We start from the raw sequence: 22,872 nt of genomic DNA on the forward strand, positions 1-22,872 counted from the left end.
GGGCTTTAGGTCTTTGGGTTGTTTCTGAGTGGTTCTTTCTCCATGAGCGTACTTGCCATGCTTTCCAGTAACTAATTAGTTAAGTCAGTGCCAAGTGAAATGTAGAAGGGTCTAGATACAATGAGGAAGAACACCCATTAACACCAAGAACAGTGCTCTTCTAACTCACTCCTGTTGAATGGGATGAGGTCTTAATAGAGTTCAGGTACTGAAAAAACAAAAAACGAATCATCACAGTGAGAATCATCACAGCCAACCTCTCTTATAAGCTGGTCCTTAACTAAGTTCTTTAAAGGTAAGATGCAGCTCACTAGAGTATTTTTAAAAAGCATTTCTTTACCTTTAGTTAAACTTTAAGAGATTTTTATTTTATTATACATTTATGTGTGTGTGTGAGTCATGTATGCGCATGTTGGTTCCCACAGAGGCCAGAAGGTTCCCTGGAGCTGGAGTCACAGGCAGTGTGAGCTTCCTGAGACAGTGCTGAGAACTGAACTCTGGTCCTCTGCAAGAGCAGCAAGCAGTCTGTACTGCTCAGCCATCACTACCGAGCCACCTCTCCAGCCCCACACTTTATTTATTTATTTATTTATTTATTTATTTATTTATTTATTTATTTATTCATTTATTCATTTATTTGTGTGTGTGTGTGTGTGTGTGTTCATAGTGCACTTGTGGAGGTCAGAGGACAACTTGCAGGAGTCACGTCGCATTGGTTCTTTCCCTGCCACGTAGTTTCAGGGGATCAGACTTGGCTCATTAGACTTAGTGGCAAGCGCCTCTACCCACTGAGTCATTTCAGCAGCCCCTCGCTTGAGTTTTGTTGCAGACACCAACAGCAATCAAGAAGTCTGCAGTTTCACTGATATGACTGGCATGTGATGTCTGTAATTATCTATGCTCGGTGATAAATGGTGCAGATTCCAATTACACCGTGCAGCAATGTACTCATTTTTCCTTTTTTATTGAACATCTTTATCACATGTATTGATTTATTGGAGGAGAGTGGGGCATGTGCCATGGCATGTGTCCTGAGATCAGAGGATAATTTGTGAGAGCTGATTCTCTCCTTCTACCATATGTGGGTCCCGGGTATAGAATTTGGGTCCTTGGGCTTGGCAACAAGCACCTCGACCTGACAAGCCATGTAGCTGGTGTGTGTTATTGGAAATTCACATGATCAATTCATGATTTAAAAATCTCTATATTTTCCATCCTCCAAACCATCTGAAGACACAGTGCATCCTGCACTTAAGACTCCTGTCTCTTCTAGCTACACCCCCTCTCCTCTTCTTCCTCCCCCACACACACACCCTGCCTCAGGAATCTATATGGTCTAGAAGGAAAAATTTACAGCTGTGGGCTCCTCCTCAGAATATTTGATGGTACCAGATGTCTGAATCAAGGTAGTAGAACAAAATTAAAGCACAAGGTTTCTGTGTGGAGCTCCCTGAACCATTAGAACAGGACAATAAAAATAAATGTGGCCATTTCTTGATTTAAAATGTTGGCGTCTTAGCCAGATGTGGTATCTAATGATATAGCACATAGGACACTGAAGGAAGAGGATTGTCACAGTTTCAGGCCAGCCTGGGTTGCAGACTGTGGTCCAACTGCCTTTGAGCCCACCTATGCTCCTGTAAGTAAGCCCTTACCCATGTGCCCATAAGTAACTTCCAATAAACACATTGGTTCATCAAACTGAACATGGATAGAGTAATTTCTTTGACACGCTGGTGGTGCCCTGTCTGGAGTAAATAGATGTTGCTTATGTGGCTCCAGGAAAAGTCACAGAACATGGTCTTGTTCCCAATTATCTCTCATCTTTTTTGAGTTGATTTGCTGTGTCCTTTTGTTAATCTCAGCTGGGCCACACTTGGCCACTGGACTTACTGGATATTTTGGATAGGAGTGGGTTTTTTGTTTGTTTTTGTCCATCTGACATAAGATAGGGTCAGCTGAAAAGAAGGAACCTCAGAGAAAATGCCTCCATCAGACTGGCGTATAGGCAAGCCTGTGGGTACTTTCTTGATTAATTATTGATGTGGGGCCTTTAATCCCAACACTCGGGAGGCAGAGCCAGGCAGATCTCTGTGAGTTCAAGGCCAGCCTGGTCTACAGAGTGAGATCCAGGACAGGCACCAAAACTACATAGAGAAACCCTGTCTCAATAAACCAAATAATAATAATAATAATAATAATAATAATAGATGTGGATGGCTGAGCCCACTATGGGCAGTGCACACTCCTGGGCAGGTGATCCTGAGTTATATAAGAAGGCAGGCTGAACACATCATGAGGAGTAAGGCAGAAGCAGCACTCCTCCATGGTCTCTGCATCAGTTCCTGCTCTTTGTTTCCTGACTTGAGTTCATGCCCTGACTTCTCTTCATGGTGGACAGTGATTGGGAAGAGTAAGCCAAAGAAAGTTGGTCTTTCCCAACTGAGTTTTGGTTGGTTAGTTCTATCATAGCAAAAGAAAACAAACTAAGACATTCTTGCATCTTGCCCCTTGGTTGACAGCCAGAAAGAATGTTTCCACTGATGGTAGCAGCTGTAATTGCTGCTTTAATATTTCTTTAGTCTCCCTTAGACTGGCTACAGATTTTGCATTCAAACCTATGTTCTTGTCCCTGAAGTCTGAACATAGGATTCATGTTGTTTCTCTCTTGGCATTGGGCCTTTCATGCTATGTCTTTAAAGTCTGCTTTACTCTTGTTTGACAATTTTTTGGGGAAGAGATTATTCCTTGGTCATCCTGGAGTCTTAGAAGTAGTCCCAGGGTGCAGCAACTGTAGTCACCTGCCCATGGCAGGGTCCTTCCAGGGAAAAGAAGTGAAGCAAGGGTACTGCAAGCCTGGCATGATCCAGATCAAGATGTGTCATGGTACAGCAATGTTTCAGTGACTCACTAGGTCCTTCCATGTCATTTGCTGCCTAGGTTCTGTAAGCTCCCTAAGGATGGGAAAGGTCCACCCAAACTTTCCCTTAAAATGTAACCACTGTTCAGGTATTAACTGCCCCAAAGCTCTTGTCTTCTATCATGTGGGACATGGAAATACTGTGCACCTCTACATGCTTTCATCTTCCTTTACAGCATTCTTAATATTTCATGTGACATCATTGTTTATCATCAGTTTTCCTTCTGAGATACCTGTTTGAGGGCAGGAACCTTGTGTGACTTGCCCCTCCCTGTTTCTAATGTCTGCCATAGGAACTGGAACTTAGTGGGTTTTCAATGCATTCTTACAGAATGAGTGAATGAATGGATGATTGCAAGTTCATAAAAAATAAGCAGAAAACTCTAAAATCTCCAAAGTGTGAGTGGTTACTACTCAGGGAAGTTTGTAAGCCTGTGTAAGTAAGAACTGCATGGATTTTGACTTCTGACAGACAGTGGGGGTAAGGTAACCCATGAATGATGCTGATGAATGCTGAGGGTGAAGTTAAGGTTCATAACTAGAGTAAAACCAAAACCAATTGATAATGACTTTTCTTTATATATACTGTTACTTACTTCACACAGTTTGATTAGTAAAAATTTATGAGATAATACTGCTATTAAAGATTTTATCATTATTTAAATTCTTCCTAGTCTGTGGGGTAAAAAGAGAGAGAAGAATATATATATATATATATATATATATATATATATATATATATATTTGCCAGATATATATATATATATTCTGATTATATACACTCTGATATATATGATTGTGTATGTTTTATATGTGCATTCTGATTACTTTAGCCTTTTGCCTTTTTCTCATGCAAAGGAGGACTTTCAAAGAACTAATTTACACAAACTTTATATTCCAGTGTTCACATTTACTAGTATGTACCCTGTTCTGGCTAGTTTTATATCAATACAAGGTAGAGTCATCTGGGAAGTGGAAACTTCAATTGATAAATTGCCACCACCAGACTGATCCATGAGCAAGTCTGTGGGTTATTTTCTTGATGATTGATGTGGAAGAAACCAGCACACTGTGGGCAGTGCCATCCTTGAGCTGGTGGTCCTGGATGGTGTAAGAAAGCAGTCTGATGAAGCCATGGGGAGCAAGCCAGTACACAACATTATTCCATGGTCTCCGTTTCAGTTCCAGCCTTAAATTCCTGCCCTGACTTCCCTCCGTGATGCTCTGTGACCTGGGAGTTTAAAGATGGAATATATTCTTTCCTCCCCGGGTTATGTTTGATCATGATGCTTATCACAGCAATAGTAACCCTCAGTAAGACTTACCTTTCCCCCTCTGGTGAGTCTCATATGTGCTAGTTACTTCGCTTTGTCAAAATACATGACTGAAACAGTGTAAGGAAGGGTTTATGTTGGCTCATAGAGAAAATATATAGGCCATCTTGTTAGGAAGGGAATGACAGCAGAAGGATGAGGTGTCTGGTCACATCACAGAGAGAGAGAGAGAAAGAGAGAAAGGGAGAGAGAGACAGAGAGACAGAGAGAGAGATTGGTGCTCAGTCTACTTGGCCACTTAACTTCCTTTTTATTCACTCTGTGATCCCAACCCATGGAAGGTAGCCACCATTTAGGGCAGGTCTTCTCTTATATTTTTGGTTGTAAGCCTAACCCTTAATGGCTGAGCAATCTCTCCAATCCATAGGGTGAGTCTTCTCATTGAGTTGAAGCTCTCTGGAAATGCCTTCACAGACATACCCAGAGGTCTGTTTCTTAGGTAACTAAGTCTAATCAGGCTGTCAATGAAGATCAACCATCACACCATGTAAATGTGAAATCTGTTTCCCCTAACTAGGTACTATTTACCTTTGAAATCTGAATAATCCTTGACAGCTTGCCAGGTAAACAAAGTAAATAAATAAATTTTCCAAAGAGAGACTCTTCATTCATGTCTCACTTCCCCACAGACTCCACGCAGGTCAAAATGTGTTGACTTTCATTCTGTTCCTTAAGGAAGTTAAACTTGTTTTCACTGTAGAGGGAGTGTTCTTGTTTTTGTTCTTTATGTTCTCAGTTGTTTTTTTCATGGCTCAGACTTCTTGTTTATATTTAATACCACACATTACCTCCAAAGCAAGACTTTCCCTAACCACCATGTAAAAAGTCTCCTGTTAACCTCTACCAGAGACTTCTCTGTTTCACTTAGTACTTTACGCTAATATCTGAAGCTTTCTAGTTCTTCTACTTATGTAAGCCTTTAAAGTCATCATTGTCTGTCTCTCACCTCTAGACAGTAAGGTGTTTATGGCCAGGGACACATCTTTCCTGTTTATCAGCGATCTTTGATACCTCAATAGAGCCTAGAATACTGAAGGAACCCACCAGGAGCTGCTGAATGTCACATGAAAGAATACAAGTCTTAATTCAAGACTTTGTCAACAGTGTACATCTGGGAAGTCTACATGACTCCACTCATCTTTGGCTTTGTTACCTGTAAATCAAAACTGTTTCCAGCAGTTTCTAAGAGTTGCATGAAGAACAAACATGAACTTGAAAGTTAATGTTCTATGGATGTTAGATATTTGTTGCTATATTATGGAATGGGTGTCTGGTATATGAAGGCTTTTAATTTCAGGGGAGGCACTAGGAGATGATAACTGAAAATTCTCAGCATCATTGCTGATGTGATGCAACATGTCTGCTGTGTGTCAGGAACTTGGGCAGACAGAGGAAGCTGCTGCATCCTTGTCAGCACCTCTAAGAGAGTTCTTCGTGCTAAGAGTCTCACTCAAGTGCTCTAGGTTTCTCGCTTCATTAACCACAACCAACTGCACTGATCTTCTACATACACACTTATTTATACATTCACATATATTTGTTATGTACAATATGGTTTATATACATTTCACAAATATGCCATTAGTCACAAATGATACCTGGAATTGTATATAATATGATAAATAACCTTAAACAAGCATTATGACATCGATGTGTTCTCAAAATCTGAATATTCCAGGATAGTCTGGCAGGCAAGCCTTATTTTAAAAAGATTTGGTTTTCCAAGTAGGTTCTCATTTTCCCCTCATATTCTGCACAGGTCAACTGTACTGACTCCCCCTTTGTGCTTAAGGAAGTTATATTTCTGTTCCCTGTAAAGGGCAAGTTCTTACTTGCTTCCTTATGTTCAAAGATTGGTTTTCATGGCTAATTCATCTTGTTTAAATTTAACACCACACAGCATCTTTGCAAAAAAGTCTCTCTCCTCAATCAAACACTTACTTTTTTTTTTTATGAAGTCATTTATCCCTACTTGGCTTTTAAAGGAAAGACAAAATATTTTATTGAAGTCAATACTCATGCAAGTGGGAGAATGAAGTCACTACCAATAAAAAAATGACTAAGAATGTATGTATCGGTGGGCCTCCTGCCTACCACTGGCCCTCATGTTCTTCACAATCTTCAAAAGCCTCAACTTTGTGGCAAAATTTGTTATCAGCCATTTTCTCCTTCTTCCCCTGCCCCTCTCCTCATCCTCACTCTCTTCTCTCCTTTCCTTAGTTTTGAGAGAGTAGGCATCTTTGGTTCGTGCAAGGGAGGGAACCATGTGTAGAGGTTGACCAGCTCTTGTTTGGCTCATGTCTGCTGTCCTTCTGTAATTAGTAAAGACCACCATTACACTTCCAAAAGGTTCCTGCTGGCTGCTATGAGTTTTATGGTAGCTCTACTAAAATCGATTTGTTAAACAAAAGGAACACAATAGATAGGGTCAGGATAAAGTGTCAGAGAGATCTGGGAGCTGGGGCTTCAGTTACTTCCTTTACATTCAGAATAAACTTTCTGAGCAATCAGTCCCAAAGGGTTTAAGTCTCTTTGTAAAACATGACATACATGACAGTGAAGTCATAGCCACCTTCCCATTTTTGTTCTACTTTGGATTTTTTTTTAGACAGAGTCTCTCTCACATTATGTAGCTCTGGCTGACCTAGAACCCCTTATTAGCCCAGGCCAGTCACACCACAAAGTGCTAGGACTATATTTGCCACCATGCCCGACCTTTCCATTTCTTTAGGAATATTGTATGAGTCTCATTACATAAATAATATATAAAAATAAAGCGATATCCTTATGTTCATGATCATTTCTGTTGTCCTAAGCACTTCATAATTGAGAAAACTGAGGCTTAGAGACACTGAGGCTTGGGCAAGAGTTGGGAGAGGTCATTCAGACACTAAGCCCGGTGCAGATCCCCCTCATGTGTGACCTTATATGAAGAATCCGGAGGGAGGTTTCAGAAAGGAAATGATGTAATGTGAGGCAGATGCAAAGTGGAGCAGGAAGGCAGCGTGTACAGTCCTTATCACGGCAGCTGCCTTAGTGGTACATATTCAAAGAAACCACAAACTTCCGACCTGAGACAGTTTCCGGTGACAAGCTGCTCATCATAGTTTAAAATGATTTTTTTTTCTTTCACTGGGTGAATTAGGTATCAGAATGTCTTTAATCTTCTCATAGACCAGATTTTCAGTTTGTAATGTTGCATTAAATTAGTTCAAATTATGTAAATCAGTATCACTTGTTTTCACACCACAGGTGTGTTTGAAATGAATTACCACACAGAGCCAGTAAAGGTGGCCATGAGTGAGTAAGTGGGGGATTTCCAGTTCTCAGCAATTTCCAGTCTTCTCTCCTCTGAGTTCATCAAGCTTTCTTTCTTTCCTCTTCTTCAGAATATTTCCCCAGACACAAAAACAAATTGGAAAGTATGAGTTGATGTATTTCTTCTTGATTTGTAGTGGTGAAATATAAAGCTCGTGTGCACATAAACATGGATTCTGAACACTTTGACTACTTTTGAAATTGAGTTGCACAGGAGAATTACATCATAAAAAAGACATGGTGTTTAGCTATGCCGAGATCATTCCAAAATTTTATTTCAGGCACCTCACACACGCAGAGCATGTTTAAGGATGACTGTAGCTAGAGTTTTCCTGCCTTGCCCACAGGACAAATCTCTGTCACCCGCCAGTCCCACAGCCGCTCAGACCCAACCAAGTAAACACAGAGACTTATATTGCTTACAAACTGTATGGCCGTGGCAGACTTCTTGCTAACTGTTCTTTTATCTTAAATTAACCATTTCCATAAATCTATACCTTGCCACGTGGCTGGTGCTTACCGGCTTCTTCACATGCTGCTGGTCATGGTGGCGGCTGCAGTGTCCCTCCACCTCAGCCTTCTGCTTCCCAGAATTCTCCTCTCTCCTTGTCCCACCTACTTCCTGCCTGGCCACTGGCCAATCAGTGTTTTATTTATTGACCAATCAGAGCAATTTGACATACAGACCGTCCCACAGCACTTCCCCTTTCTTTTTTTTTTAAAAGGAAGGTTTTAACTTTTACACATCTCTAAAGTCAGCTTGGTATATTTGGGAATTTGGGCGTAGCTTCTCTTACTACTTCCTGCTGGAGGGGGGCGCTGTATCTTATGGGGACACAAAGAAAATTTTAGGATCATGGAGTAGTCCGTGAGACCGTATCGTCTGAGCCAGTTGCCTTGAAACAATTCTGGATGTTGGATCATCTAGGCCATGGTGTCATCGGAGACCTTTCAGGTGGTCTTGGCTGGTCAAACCTGGTGTATCTTAATCTGGAACAAATCCATAGCCTCTGGCTTTCTGTGGAAACAAAAGCAGAACCTCTTTTCCAAAGTAACATATCCTTATATCCAAATTTTGAAGTCAAGGTACCTTTAAAATATACATTTTGGCATAACTCAACAGCTTTTGCAATCAAATGTTTTTCTTCAGTTACAAATATCAAAGAGAACATAATCCAGATTCTCTGTGTGGTAGCCATCTTTTGGTGGCTTATGTTTTATATTACCTTGAGCCTATTGCTTTAAACTGCAGCCTTCTAAGCCTGAAACGGCGCTGTGGCTGCTGGCTCCGCCCACTTCAGCTTCCCAACATGGCAGTGGTACGTTTTCTGCCAGCTCTGGGAGCCATCGTGGGTCTATGATTTTATCCAAGCAGCGTGTAGCCCAGAAACCTCTTTTTTTGTACTAGCAAAAGCTACATCCACCATGCAGCTTAATGTGCCACTTGCAGAGGCCTCATTCCTGCCATACTGCAGATCGAGCTTGTATGCTAGGAACCCGCCAGTAGCTCAAACCGGCAGGCTGCTGCTCATTTGAGAGAGACAATTAGGAAGCTGTTTTTAGTTCCGTTTTAGAATCTTTTCTCAGGTTTTAGGTGGAAACTCTTGCCAACACGTTGGGCGCCATTTGTAGCTAGAGTTTTCCTGCCTTGCCCACAGGACAAATCTCTGTCACCCGCCAGTCCCACAGCCACTCAGACCCAACCAAGTAAACACAGAGACTTATATCGCTTACAAACTGTATGGCCGTGGCAGGCTTCTTGCTAACTGTTCTTATAGCTTAAATTAATCCATTTCCATAAATCTATACCTTGCCACGTGGCTGGTGGCTTACCGGCAACTTCACATGCTGCTGGTCATGGCGGCAGTTGGCAGTGTCTCTCTGCCTCAGCCTTCTGCTTCCCAGAATTCTCCTCTCTCCTTGTCCCACCTACTTCCTGCCTGGCCACTGGCCAATCAGTGTTTTATTTATTGACCAATCAGAGCAATTTGACATACAGACCGTCCCACAGCAGATGACCCTCAAAAAAAAAATGGTGTGGAGATGGTAAACACAACACAGAAATCCCAGACAGGTCAGAGCCCAGGATACTAAGTGACTGACATGTGTCCCTTTGCATTTACCTCTTGCTTAACAGGTGTGCAGTGAATTGAACAGCGTGCTTATCTTATATAGTGAGAGAAAACACGAAAGAAAGATAGTCAGCACTTGGACCTTCCCTGGGTTCCTATTCATTGGAATATTTCTCAGGTATGAGATGAGTATTCAAGGTTAAAGGAGATACAAAGAATCACAATAATGTACTATGAATAACTTTAAGCTACTGTACTCAACAATGTAAGTGAAAGGCACACTCCCAAGCCCATTCTATCCAATTTTATCCATTGACACAGGAGGAATAAAAACAATTTGTTTTCTATAACTATTAAGGACATGTAACTTATAATTAAACATACCCTACTTAGAAAATAATTTCTTTTTTAATGTATTTTAATTATTTATATGTATGGATGTTTTGTCTGCACACCAGTAGAGGGCATCAGATTCCATGGAACTACAGTATAGTCACCTGTGAGCAGCCATATGGGTGCTGGGAATTGAACTCAGGGCCTTTGGGAGAGGAATCAATGCTCTTAATCTCTAAGCCCTCTCTCCAGCCTCAATAATTTCTTTCTTTTTTAAAAGGAAAAACAAAATAAATAAAATTTTCAGAGCCAGATGTGTTTCTATAGCTAACTATTAATAATGAAATTTTAATAGTGAAATTGAAAATTGCAATTTATCAAAAATAGTAAATAAAACATTAGAAGATGAAAACCATGAATCAGAAATTGATCAGCCTATTTTACTAATAAAACAAACTTAAATTCATCAACATTTATAAACAACTTGTAAACTAGGTCCATTGAAAAAGGAAATGTTTGTTTTCATTCAAAAGCCAGTCACCAAAACTTGCCTTATTAGGAAATTAAAGGGAAAATTATTTCAGAAGATGGAAGTTAAAATATTTGGTAACTGACCATTTATAATGAAATCCATAATTCATTAAGGATAAAATTGCCTTGAAGTGTAGGCTCTATACAGTAGGAATCATCTATAAACTATGTCATTATTAGTGAACAACTGAGGACATTTTCTTGTGAAATCAGGAACAAGATAAGAGGTCACTATTTCAACTCTCTCTCTCTCTCTCTCTCTCTCTCTCTCTCTCTCTCTCTCTCTCTCACACACACACACACACACACACACAAACACATTTTTAGATAGGTTATCACTTTGTAGGTGAGTCTGGCCTTGAACTCATGAACTCAAACTCTCTCAGTGCTGGGATGACAGGGGAGCACTGCCATTTTGAATTCAGTACCTACCTCATTGTAAAATTAAGTGTATTCTGATGTAACAATTCAGTGATTCTAAACAAAGAAAAAACAACACATGATGATTGGAGAGAAGAATTGAATTGTTAGTAAATTTTTTTTGAGACAGAGTATCAATTGAAGTCATGGAAGATTTCCTTGAATTTCTTTCCTTTGGGGTTTAATGATGAGGTCTTAGATTTATTTGGAGTTCATTTTTGCACAGGATGAGAAGTAAAGATATAGTTTTATTCCTATGTATGATATCTAGTTTCCTCTCTACCATTTGTTGAAGATGTCACATTTCCAGTTGTATTTTTTTTTAATTTTGTCAGAAATTGAGAGCCTACAGTCACATTGACTTATACAAAGGTGCTTTTTTCTCTGTCATTGATCAACATTTCTGTTTCTGTGTCAGTACCATGCTGATTTTATGACAGTTGCTCTAAAATATGGTTTAAAGTCAGGAATGATGGTATTTCTAGGAGTGTTGTTTTTCCACAGGATTGTTTTGACTGTTTTGTTGTTGTTGTTGTTTATTTGTTTGTTTTTAGCTTCCCTCTGGATTTTAAGGGATCTTTTTTGTCCTTTGAGTCTTTCCTTTATTTTTTTTAATTTTATTTTATAATTTAATTTAATTTTACATATCAGCCACGAATTCCCTTGTTCTCCCCTTTCCCAACTTCCCCCCAGCCCACCCTCCATTCCCATCTCCTCCAGGGCAAAGACTCCCCTGAGGATTGAGTTCAACTAGGTAGATTCAGTCCAGGCAGGTCCAGTCCCCTCCTCCCAGGCTGAGCCAAGTGTCCCTGTATAAGCCCCAGGTTCCAAATAGCCAGCACATGCACTGAGGACAGGTCCCGGTCCCACTGCCTGGATGCCTCCCAAACAGATCAAGCTAATCAACTGATAAATAAAATGTGGTACATATACATAATGGAATAGTACTCAGCAGAGAAAAACAGTGACATCATGAGGTTTACAGGCAAATGGATGGATCTAGAAAAAAATCATTCTGAGTGAAGTAACCCAGACTCAGAAAGACAAACATGGTATGTACTCACTCATAGGAGGATACTAGATATAAAACAAAGATGACTAGACTGCTACTCACAACTCCAGGGAGGCTACCTAGAAAACAGGACCCTAAGAAAGACACAGGGATCACCCAATGACAGAGAAATGGATGAGATCTACATGAACAACCTGGACATGAGTGGGAGTAATGAAGGGCGAGGGTAAGGGAAAAAGAGCTTAGGGGAGCAGGAGATCCCAGCTGGATCAAAAACAGAGAGGGAGAACAAGGAATAAGAGACCATGATAAATGAAGGCCACATGAGAATAGGAAGAAGCAAAGTGAGGTCCCCAGAAATCCACAACGATACCTCCACAATAGACAATGGCAATGGTCGAGAGACAGCCTGAACTGACCTACTCTTGTGATAGGATGGCCAAACACCCTAATTGTCATGCTAGAAATCCCATTCAATGACTGAGGGAACCAGATGCAGAGATCCATGGCCAGGCCTCAGGTGGAGCTCCAGGAGTCCAATTGGCAAGGAAGAGGAGGGTTTGTATGAGCGAGAATTGTTAAGACCAAGGTTGGAAAAAGCACAAGGACAAATAGCCAAACAAATGGAAACACATGAAATATGAACCAATAACTGAGAAGCCCCCATCTGGGTTAGGCCCTCTGGATAAGTGAGACAGTTGATTAGCTTTTTTTTTTTTTTTTTTCTATTTAAGTGATGAGTGGCACCAGAATTTTGACTGAGATTGCACTGAATCTATATGTTGCTTTTGGTAGGATGTTTTCACCCTAAAAATTCTTCAATTCATGAGCATGGGAGGTCTTTCCATCTTTAGTGTATTCTTCAAATTTTTTTCTTAGGTGTTTTAAAGGTTTTATTGCAGAGGCCCCTCACTCTTGGATAGGTTTCTTTCAATGTATTTTTTGAGGCTATTGTGATTAAGATATTTCCATAATTTTTTTTCTAAATATGTTTGTCATTTGTATAGAGGGAGGCTACTGGTTTTTGTATGTTAATTTCTGTATCCTGCCATATTGCTGAAATTGTTCATCGGTTTTTGGGTGGGATCTTTTGAGTCTCTGCAGCATAGAATCATGTGTCTGCCAAGGAGATACTCTCACTTCTTTCTAATTGTAGCCCCCGTATTTGCCTCTCTCATCTTAGGCTCAAGCTAAGACTTCACTGACTACGTTGAGTAAGAGGGCAGAAAATGGACATTCTAATCTTCTTGATTTTAGTGGTGATATTTTGAGGTTTTCTCCATGTAGAATGATGTTGGCTGTGGGTTTGCCATATATAGTCTTTATAATGCTAGGTATCCCTCCTGCCCCATCTCTAGTCTGTGTATGGTTTTTATGAAGAAATGTTGGATTTTTGTCAAATGCCTTTTCTGCATTTATAAAGATGATCATGTGATTCCATGAGGCTACTTATGTGATGAATTACATTCATTGGTTTATATGTTTTGAATGATCTTTGCTCCTCTAGGATGGGACTGCCAGGGAAAAGGTAAAAAGTACTCTGCAAGATGCAGACACAGGTAAAGGCTTTCTAAATATATCCTGGAACAACAGTTGACACATGGCGTCTTATGAAATTAAAAGCTTTTGTTCCACAAGGGAAACTATAAATAAAGTGAAGTGACAGCCTACAGAACAGGAGAAAATCAGGCAGAGGATTAATATCCAGAATCCACAAAAAACTACAAAGACCTAAGCAATGTGAAAACAAAGAACCCAATTAAAACATAGGCTGTAGATCTCAACAGATATATTCACTTTCAAAATAAATTTAAATGGCTAAAAAAAATTTAAGAATATTCAACATCATTAGCTGTCAACAAAATGCAAATTGTAACACTTTGATATTCCACTCAGCCCAATCAGAATGGTTAAGATCAAGAAAACAAAAGACATTTGAGTTTTCTCTTTTGAGAATTCTCTTTCTAGATCTTGTAGTATCATTTGTTTTCTTAATGTTCAGTTTTTTTTAAGTTTGTTATATATTTTGGATATTATTCCTCTATCAGATATGTAGTTGGCAAAATTTTTTCCCATTCTGTAGCCTGCCACTTTGGCTGAATGATGATGCCCTGTGCCATACAGAAGCTTTTCAATTTCATGAGTTCCCATTTATTAATTGTTGTTCTTAGTGCTTGTGCTATTAGTGTTCTGTTCAGAAAATCTTTTCCTGTGCCAATGAGTTCAAGACTGCTCTCCACTTTCTCTTCTGTCAAATTCAATGTATCTAGTTTTATGTTGAGGTCTTTGATCCTTTGAAGTTGAGTTTCATGTAGGGTGATAAGTATGGAACTATTTGCATTCTTCTATGTGAAGCCATCCAATTTAACCAGCATCATTTGTTGAAGATACTGTGTTGGTTTTACAGGGTGTATTTCTGGCTTTTTTTTTTTTAAATCAAAATTCAGGTGTCCATAGAACTTATGTCTGGGTCTTCAATTTGATTCCATTGATCAATGTGTCTGTTTTTGTGCCAATAGCATGCTATTTTTGTTACTATAGCTTTGTAGTATAATTTGAGATTAGAGATGGTGATACCTCCAGCAGTTCTTTTATACTTCCGGAGTATTTTAGCTCTCCCTGGGGTTTTTATGTTTCCATGTGAAGCTGAAAGCTGTCCTTTAAGTTCTTTGAAGAATTCTCTTGGAATTTTGATGGAGAGTGCATTGAATCTGTAGATTGCTTTTAGTAAGATGGTCATTTTTACTATATTAAATCCTACCAATCAAAATACTACCATTCTGCTAAAAAAAAAAAAAACAATAAAATGACTCCTTATGACATTTTTCTTTACTTATAGATCCATGCCTTCCTCAGACATTATTAAAGAAGCTTCCTTCTGCAGCAAATGGGAACAAATACAGAGACCCACTCTCTGACAATATACTGAGAGTGAGAGATTTTCAAACACTCATTCCTAAAAAGTATGAACTCCATGAAATACCTTCCCTCAGGACTTAGGGAACTCTGCTGAAGAAGAGGTAGAAAGAATGTAAAAGGGATGAAGGACACCAAGGAATCAAGGTCTTCTAGACACTGCAGGGCTGGTATGCATATGAACTCACAGAGACCGTGGTAACATGTACAGGGCCTGCATGGGTCTGTATTGGATGGTGTCCTAGAGCTGAAAGGAGAGGTGGACCTATGCACCCATCTCTAAACCAGAAGTTATCTCTAATTGATAGCCATTTGCAAATGAAAAATTAGTTTTCTCCAAGGGAAGCTCACCCGGGAAACAAATCACACTTAAGGTTAGTCACTATGCCCAGCAGTAGATGGCCAACACAAAATTGACTCAATGACATCATTGGAGGTTCTTTGCTTCATAATATTGTCAGGGTGTTCCCCCCACCATCTTTAAGGTCCTTTGTGTATATACAGCTAAATGTGAGTAGTGAATGAAAACTTGATTCATATACACAACAGAGTTCTATTCAGCTGTAAGGAAAAATTAAATTATGAGGTTTGCAGGTATATAGCTAGACCTGGAAAATGTATGTTGAGTGAGATAATTCACACCCAGAAAGATGAATACCAAATGTTCTCTCTTATATGCAGATACTAGCCTTGAAACTACAGATTAGAGTGTTTAAGATACAGTAAGTGCAATCCATACTGTTGGAGCTTACCACCTTAATGCACTTATATAACTTGAACATCTGTAAAGAACCTCTTCCTTATTATATTTCTTCCTTCTTTTTTAAATTAATTTGTTTGGTTTGATTTGACTTTGGTTTTGAGACTTAGTCTTTTTGGGGAGTAGTTGGCAAAAGAGATTAGTGTAGCTGACAATTTTATGGCACAATTTATCATGGCAGAGAAGTCATGCAGGAATATATTGCAACTAGTCACATCTACAGTCAAAAGCAGAGAGAGAGAGAGAGAGAGAGAGAGAGAGAGAGAGAGAGAGAGAGAGAGAGAGAGAATCGCTTTCAGGTTGGATGATTCCATATTAAATAATCCAGTCCAAAAAAAAAAATCCTCCACAGACTTGCCCACAGGCTAATCTGACCTAAACAGTCCCTCATTGAGTCTCTCTTCCCAAATGATTCTACGTTCAGTTAAGGCAACAATCAATTAGCCATCACATATGGTAACCTAAGTTACTGTAGATGTGACTAGTTGCAATATATTCCTGCATGAGCTCATCCTGAAGGGAGACATTTATATCACCTCCCTAAAGTCCTAGGAAACATCACAGTAGAGAGACCAGAAGATGGTGAGAAGACCCCTGTGAGAAGCTCTCTGCTGGGTATGGCTTGGCTGAAACAATCGTGAACACACAGCAGCAATGGTTACCTGCACAAGACCTTCATAAAAGAAAAAAGAAGACAAGCCTGAGAGCAGAGCTAGTTTGGAAGAAGAATGGAGTTGGCAAGAGTGAGAGGACAGAACATAATAGGGGTGCATATGATCACAATTCATTCTATTCATTTATGAAATTATAAAAACTAAATTAAAATGTTCGTCTTTTTTTAACCAATAGCAACATCATATAAAGCAGTAGTGCATCTTTGTAATTGCTATATATTTTTAAAATTTTATCTATTTTTTTATGTTAAATGTCAGTGTTTTGCCTGTATGTAAGTGCATCACATGTGTGCAGTGCCCATGGAGACTAGAAGAGGGTATCAGATTCCCTGGAACTGGACTTTAATCATGACTGTGAGCTGTCCTATGGGTGCTGGGCACTGAACCTAGGTATTCTATAGGAGCAGTACGTGCTCGTAACTGCTGAGCCATCTCTCCAGCCTCTGTAATCAGGATATTGATATTGGTGTGATTCATCTAGAGAACAAATCTCTTTGTTGTCCTTCTAGATCCTAAACCATTCTCCTACTTCATTGTCTTTCACCCCTACCTTGGTCAATTAAGAACTAGCCCAACTCCATTCCAGAGGCAATGTGGTACATAATGTTCCTAGATTCAGTGACCCGGTTTCTCCACACTGTTTCCCACCATTGGAATTGTCTGCTTTCTTTGCTTATTTTAGGTACTCTTGTAGTGTGCTGTGATACTGAATTTTGGTTTAACTTGTTTTCTTAATGCATAATGGTACTAAACCATTAATGTTCCCATGTGTCTGTTCTCCAGAGCGAAATGCTTATCTTCTGCACAATTCTAAATAGTTTGTTTTATTATCTTGAGAAATTCCTTGTATACTCTTGTATACTAGTCTTTATAGGGTATCTAGAAATATTACTAGTTTCTCCTTCCTGTCTTCCTCCTTCTCAGGAACCTTTCACATAACCAAAGGGTCTAACTGAAAATCTTAATTATCAAGTGTTTGATTTTGTTTTTTCAGATGGTTGATTCCTATTTCTCCTTCCAAATCTATGGAATTTTCTTCTACCCCTTAAATTATGCAAATGAGTTTATTGATTTTGTTGAACTTTTTGTTTCTTTGTAGGTATTGTTTACTTGATTTGAATTTATCTACAATTATTAAAGTGTTTATATGATGGTTGTTTTTATTTTAATTAGATTGTAGCATCTGTCTTCTCTAAGCTCACCCTTACATCTGTCTTCTCAGTAGTGGTTTTCTAGCTGTCAGTGCTCATTCAGGTACATATTTTCAGGTTCTGAGTACTAAGTGTGTGTGTGTGTGTGTGTGTGTGTGTGTGTGTGTGTGTGTGTGTGTGTAAACACCGAAACTTAACATACCTACTTACTTTTCTTATTGTTGTGACAAAATTCAAGACAGAAACAGCTTAAGGCAGGAAAGGTTTACTGTGGCTCATGATGTCAGAGGGTGTTGTATGTCATGGGGACGCACCGTCCCTGGCACAGTGGAGTGTAGAGTGACCACTTTTCACATAGTCGCTTACTAGGAAACAGAGTATGCAGAAAGAGACAGGCTCATGCTCCCCTAAGGACTTTCCTAGAAGGACCAATTCCTCTAGTGTGGCCCCATCTCCTAAAGATTCTATACCTTCTCGATGCTTCTGCCAGCTGGGACATATATATGTGTCAGCTGGGGATAACTAAGACTCAAACCATGTGCCTCTGCTCATCTGCTGCAGTGTCTTCCTATAGTCCTTGTACTGGCTGGTTTTGTGTGTCAGCTTGACACAAGCCAGAGTCATCAGAGGAAGGAACCTCAGTTGAGGAAATGTCCCCCATGAGATCCAGCTGTAAGGCGTTTTCTCATTCAGTGATCAATGGGGAAGGGCCCATCCCATGGTGGGTAGTGCCAGCTCTGGGCTGGTGGTCCTGGGTTCTATAAGAAGGTGGACTAAGCAAGCCATGGAGAGCAAGTCAGTAAGCAGCACCCCTCCATGGCTTCTGCATCAGCTCCTGTCTCCAGGATCCTGCCCTGTTTGAGTTCCTGTCCTAATTTCCTTTACTGATGAACACAATGTTGGAGTGTAAGCCAAATAAACCCTTCCTCCCCAACTTGCTTTTTGGCCATGGTGTTCCATCACACCAATAGAAACCCTAACTAAGACAGTCCTTCAGCTGTGTCCTGGCTGGCTTCCTCTGACACCTCTTGGGGGTGGGAAGGGGACGGCTGGCTCATTCCTGCCAGGTTCTCCACTCAGACTCTGTGGACACCTGGGGTCAGGGGGAGGTGTTTCTTGGTGCTTGGTAGATAAGGAAGTTACAGCTCTTCCTTAGATGTATGGTGACAATTTAGCATAGATGTCACCACACCCAGCTTTTTGTGGGGGTGCTGAGGATCTGAACTCAGGCCCTCGTGCCGTGCAACAAGCATTTTACCTACTGAGCCATCCCCCCACCCCTGAAAGCTTGTTCTCAACAGGCATTAGCTATTCTGTCTTAGTGGCCTTTTATAACTCAGTTCCTGGCATATAATTAATGTCACCATGGTTATCTTACCCAGCTAGGCTCTGCTCCCTGAGTTTCAGGGTAGAGTCTCCTATTTCTGGCTCCTGGTGGGGTCATGGAAGGGGATGAAGATAAAGGAAGGAGTTGCCTACTGGGTTGGAGAAAATCCTGCAAAATAATTAAAATGTTTGCCCCAAAGATGTGTTTGTTATTAATCAAACCTAGGAACTCAGTGTTCCTAACTACATTTGTCTAATTCTCCTAACAGGAAACTCTAAAACCACATCAGATAACTTGAATTGCTGTCCAAGTCCTGTAGAGACATCTCCTGCAAATATTGTTAAAAGAAGTGGGTGGGGAGTAGCAGGATCGGATAAAGAAGAAAAAAGAAGAGAGGTTCATGCAGACCAATGGTAAAACCTTGAAATGGAAAAGAACCAGTGGGTGTCTTGGAATGCAGGGGGCAGAGCTCTGGCCAGGTACGCATAAATGGATGCAATTTGAATCTACTATTGCTAATGCTTGGGTCTAGGGAAGTCACTCTGGTGCGTGCGTGTGTGCGCGTGTGTGCGCGTGTGTGCGTGTGTGTGTGTGTGTGTGTGTGTGTGTGTGTGTGTGTGTGTGTGCGTGCGCGCGCGCATGTGTGTGTGTGTGTGTGTGTGTGTGTGTGTGTGTGGTGTAGGTCAGAGAGCATCTATGTGGATAGACCTTTATGAAGAGTCTAGGGATCAAACTCAGGTCACCAGACTATGTGGTAAGCACCTTCTCTCATTGAACCATTTCTTTGGCCCCTCTGAGCTTTGCTGAGTCACACTCACTAGTGCATTTATTCATTCACACACACACTTTAAGAGCACCTACATTGTGCCAAACACTAAAATATGCACTGCAGAATTACATTGAACAAAATAACAATGATTTTGTGAGTTCAGAGTATGCAGTTGAACAGGCCATTCAGTTTATAATTCAGTCTACTCTCATTTTTTTTTCATGTCCTTTATAGATAAAACTTTATCAGCCTTGTTGATCTCTGAGACAACATAATTTTTCTTAGAATGGTTGTCTCTGTTGTTTGGCTTCCTTTTTTCACTGCTTTGAGTTCAGTTTTTCCCTTTTTCTAGTTCTCCAAAGTAAAAGGTTAATTATTGACTCTAATTTTCTTTTTAAAATCTAGATCATAAATATCTCTATATTTTGAACAATACATTATTGATGAGGTTTTCTTCATAGTCCATAAATTTGTGTGTGTTGTGTGCTTATTTTCATATATTTCAAAGTATTTGATAGTTTATCTCATGATATCGTCTGTGATCTACTGGTTATTTATAACTGTGTCATTTCACTTTCTCATGTTTATGCTTTAACATAACGTGTTAGTATTTATTTCAAATATTAACTCATTTCAGTCAGAGAACACTTAGTCATTTTAAACTGATTAAGATTTCACTTATTTTGACCTAACATATCCTTAATTTGGAGAATTTTTTCATATTACCATGGGAAGAGTCTGGATTCTTTTATTAAGTAAAATTTCCTATAGATGTCTGTTAGGTCTAGTTGGTTTGTATACACCTTGAGTAGTGTATCCTCTTCTTCATATTCTGCCTCACTCTGTCCACTCCTTTAAGAGATCTGAAATTATCCAGCCATTGTTGCTCAACTGTTTTCTCCTTTCAGTTATGTTGGCTTTCATTTCAGATAATTTGGCTAGATTTTAAATGTCTTATGTTTAAATTATTATGCTTTTCTGATAGATTGAGTTTGTCATTTTAAGGATCATTTTGAATCCACCAATACTTTTTTTGAAGACTGTTTCATCTGATGTTAATATACCCACCCTACCATTCTTTTCATTATTTTAGTAATATCACTTTTCTTCATACCATACTTTTTAGTAAAAATGTATCTCTGGTATACAGCTTTTAGTTGAATCATGATTCTTATCAAGTTAGCCAGTCTGTGCTTTTTGATTTAGATGCCTAATATATTTACATTTAATAGGATTTCAGGTTTTTTGAGGGTATTTAGATCTGCCATTTTGTTACTTGTTTTCATGTTTTATACACTGTGGTTCCTCTGTTTTATAACTTCCACCTTTTGAATGAAATGAAATATTTTCTAGCAATACAAGTATACTGCTTCACTTGACTATACTTGGTAGTGATTTTCATCCATCCTTTCAATCCTTGAGGATTATGATTAGTCTTAATTTATAGTAATCTAGTTCAGATTATACAAATGTAATTTTAATTGTTCTGTTCATTTTTCCTTTCTCTGTACAATTTCCACCAAAATTACATTTTATATGTATATGTATATGATGTATGTGTTCACATGTGTATCGGTAGATAGATATATGTGTATAAGTGTACACACACATTTATGAACATGCATATGAATGCCAAAGGTTGATGGTGGGGTCTTCCTTGATCAATTTTTACTTTACTGAGGCAAACTCTTTCACTGAACCAGAACTCACTGATCCATTTTAACTAGCCAGATTATTAGAGATATCATCTGTCTGCTTCTTGAGTACTATGATCATAGACAGATCATCATGATCAATGTTTTTTTTTTTGATAAATTTTATTAAATTTATTGATTAAGGATTTTGTACATGTATATAATGCATTCTGACTACTCTAACCCTGGCCTTCCCTTATATTTCTCTCATCCCTTTTAACCCTTATCTATCCATAAGCATCCCTTCCTCACAATCATGTCATTTTGTTTTCTTTTGTGGCCCAATGAGTTTATGAGTTTAACTAGTGATGTTGATGTGATAGAGAATTTGAAACTATCCCTCTATGTCTGGTGGACTCATTAGTGAGTAGGCAGCTGAAGACAATAGCTCTCCTACCCCAGAACCCATCAGTAGCCAATATTTTTTAGCGAGTGATAGGCTCTGTGAGCCCCTCCTTGACCCATGACTAACTGTTGACAGGTCAAGTCTTGTGCAGGTGCTATGTATGCAACCATAGTTACTGTGAGATCATGATTACAATGCACAAGTCACACACTCTGTCATACTGGTCCTTGAAAACTCAACCATCATTTATTCTCACTACTTTGGCCAATCACAGGTCTCTTTATCTACTGATGTTCACTGAAAAAATAAGAATCTCTGATTAAGGCTGAAAGTAGCATTTGTTTATGAGTATATACATGGGAACATGGGTACCCACACATATTGTTAGTGGGACTGTAAATTGGTACATCTTTGGAAATCACTGTGGCATTACTGAAACAAAACAAAACCTAGAGACAGAACTGTTATATGATCTAGCTCTTCCATCCATGTGCATGAGCCCAGAGGATCCTGTATCCTATTATGAAGATCGTGCCTCAACCATGTTCATTGCTGCTCTGCTCATCATAGCCAGGAAATGGAACAGCACAGATTTATATCAACTGATAAATTGTCAATGAAAATGTGGTATGTGTACACAAGACATTTTATTCAACTATAAGGAAAAATTAAATTTGCTGGTAGGTGGATGGAACTGGAAAAGTTTATACTGGGGTAAACCACACCAGAAGGACAAATGCCACATTCATTCTCACAGGACATGTTAGTTCAATTTGTAGCACCTCTAGAAACTGGGAAAATAGAAGGAGGCTATTAGTTGGGGTATGTCTAAATGGAGGGGAAAATAGAATATATATGATATGTAAGTAGGGAGGGAGAAAGTTGGGGTTGGAATGGTTTAAGTATGGATGGTATTGGGAGGGGTGGGGGACATGAAGTGGGAGTATATCAAAAAGTCATATGGAAACCAACTACTTTGCAAGACAGTTTTTAAAGCCTAAGTTTTAAAAAGTATTAGAAGGGAGATATCATGCAAATCAAAATAATGTTGTTCCTGTAAACCGTTGACAGCTAAACAAAAATACCAACTCCAGATATGTGATCCTTCCTTATGAGTCATTGGTTAGAGAGACTCCCAAGACAACACAAGTTCTTACTATCCAATTGATTTCACACTAGAACTAATTGATAAGACCCTGGTGCTGAAGAAACCACACACCTCCATAACAAGATGTAGTGAAATCAAGCTGCAAAGTGGGAAGCTTTTCCCCTGATGCCTAGTTTTTGTCTTTATA

This window comes from Peromyscus maniculatus, chromosome 3 (assembly GCF_049852395.1).
Source record: "Peromyscus maniculatus bairdii isolate BWxNUB_F1_BW_parent chromosome 3, HU_Pman_BW_mat_3.1, whole genome shotgun sequence".
Lineage (NCBI taxonomy): Eukaryota > Metazoa > Chordata > Mammalia > Rodentia > Cricetidae > Peromyscus > Peromyscus maniculatus.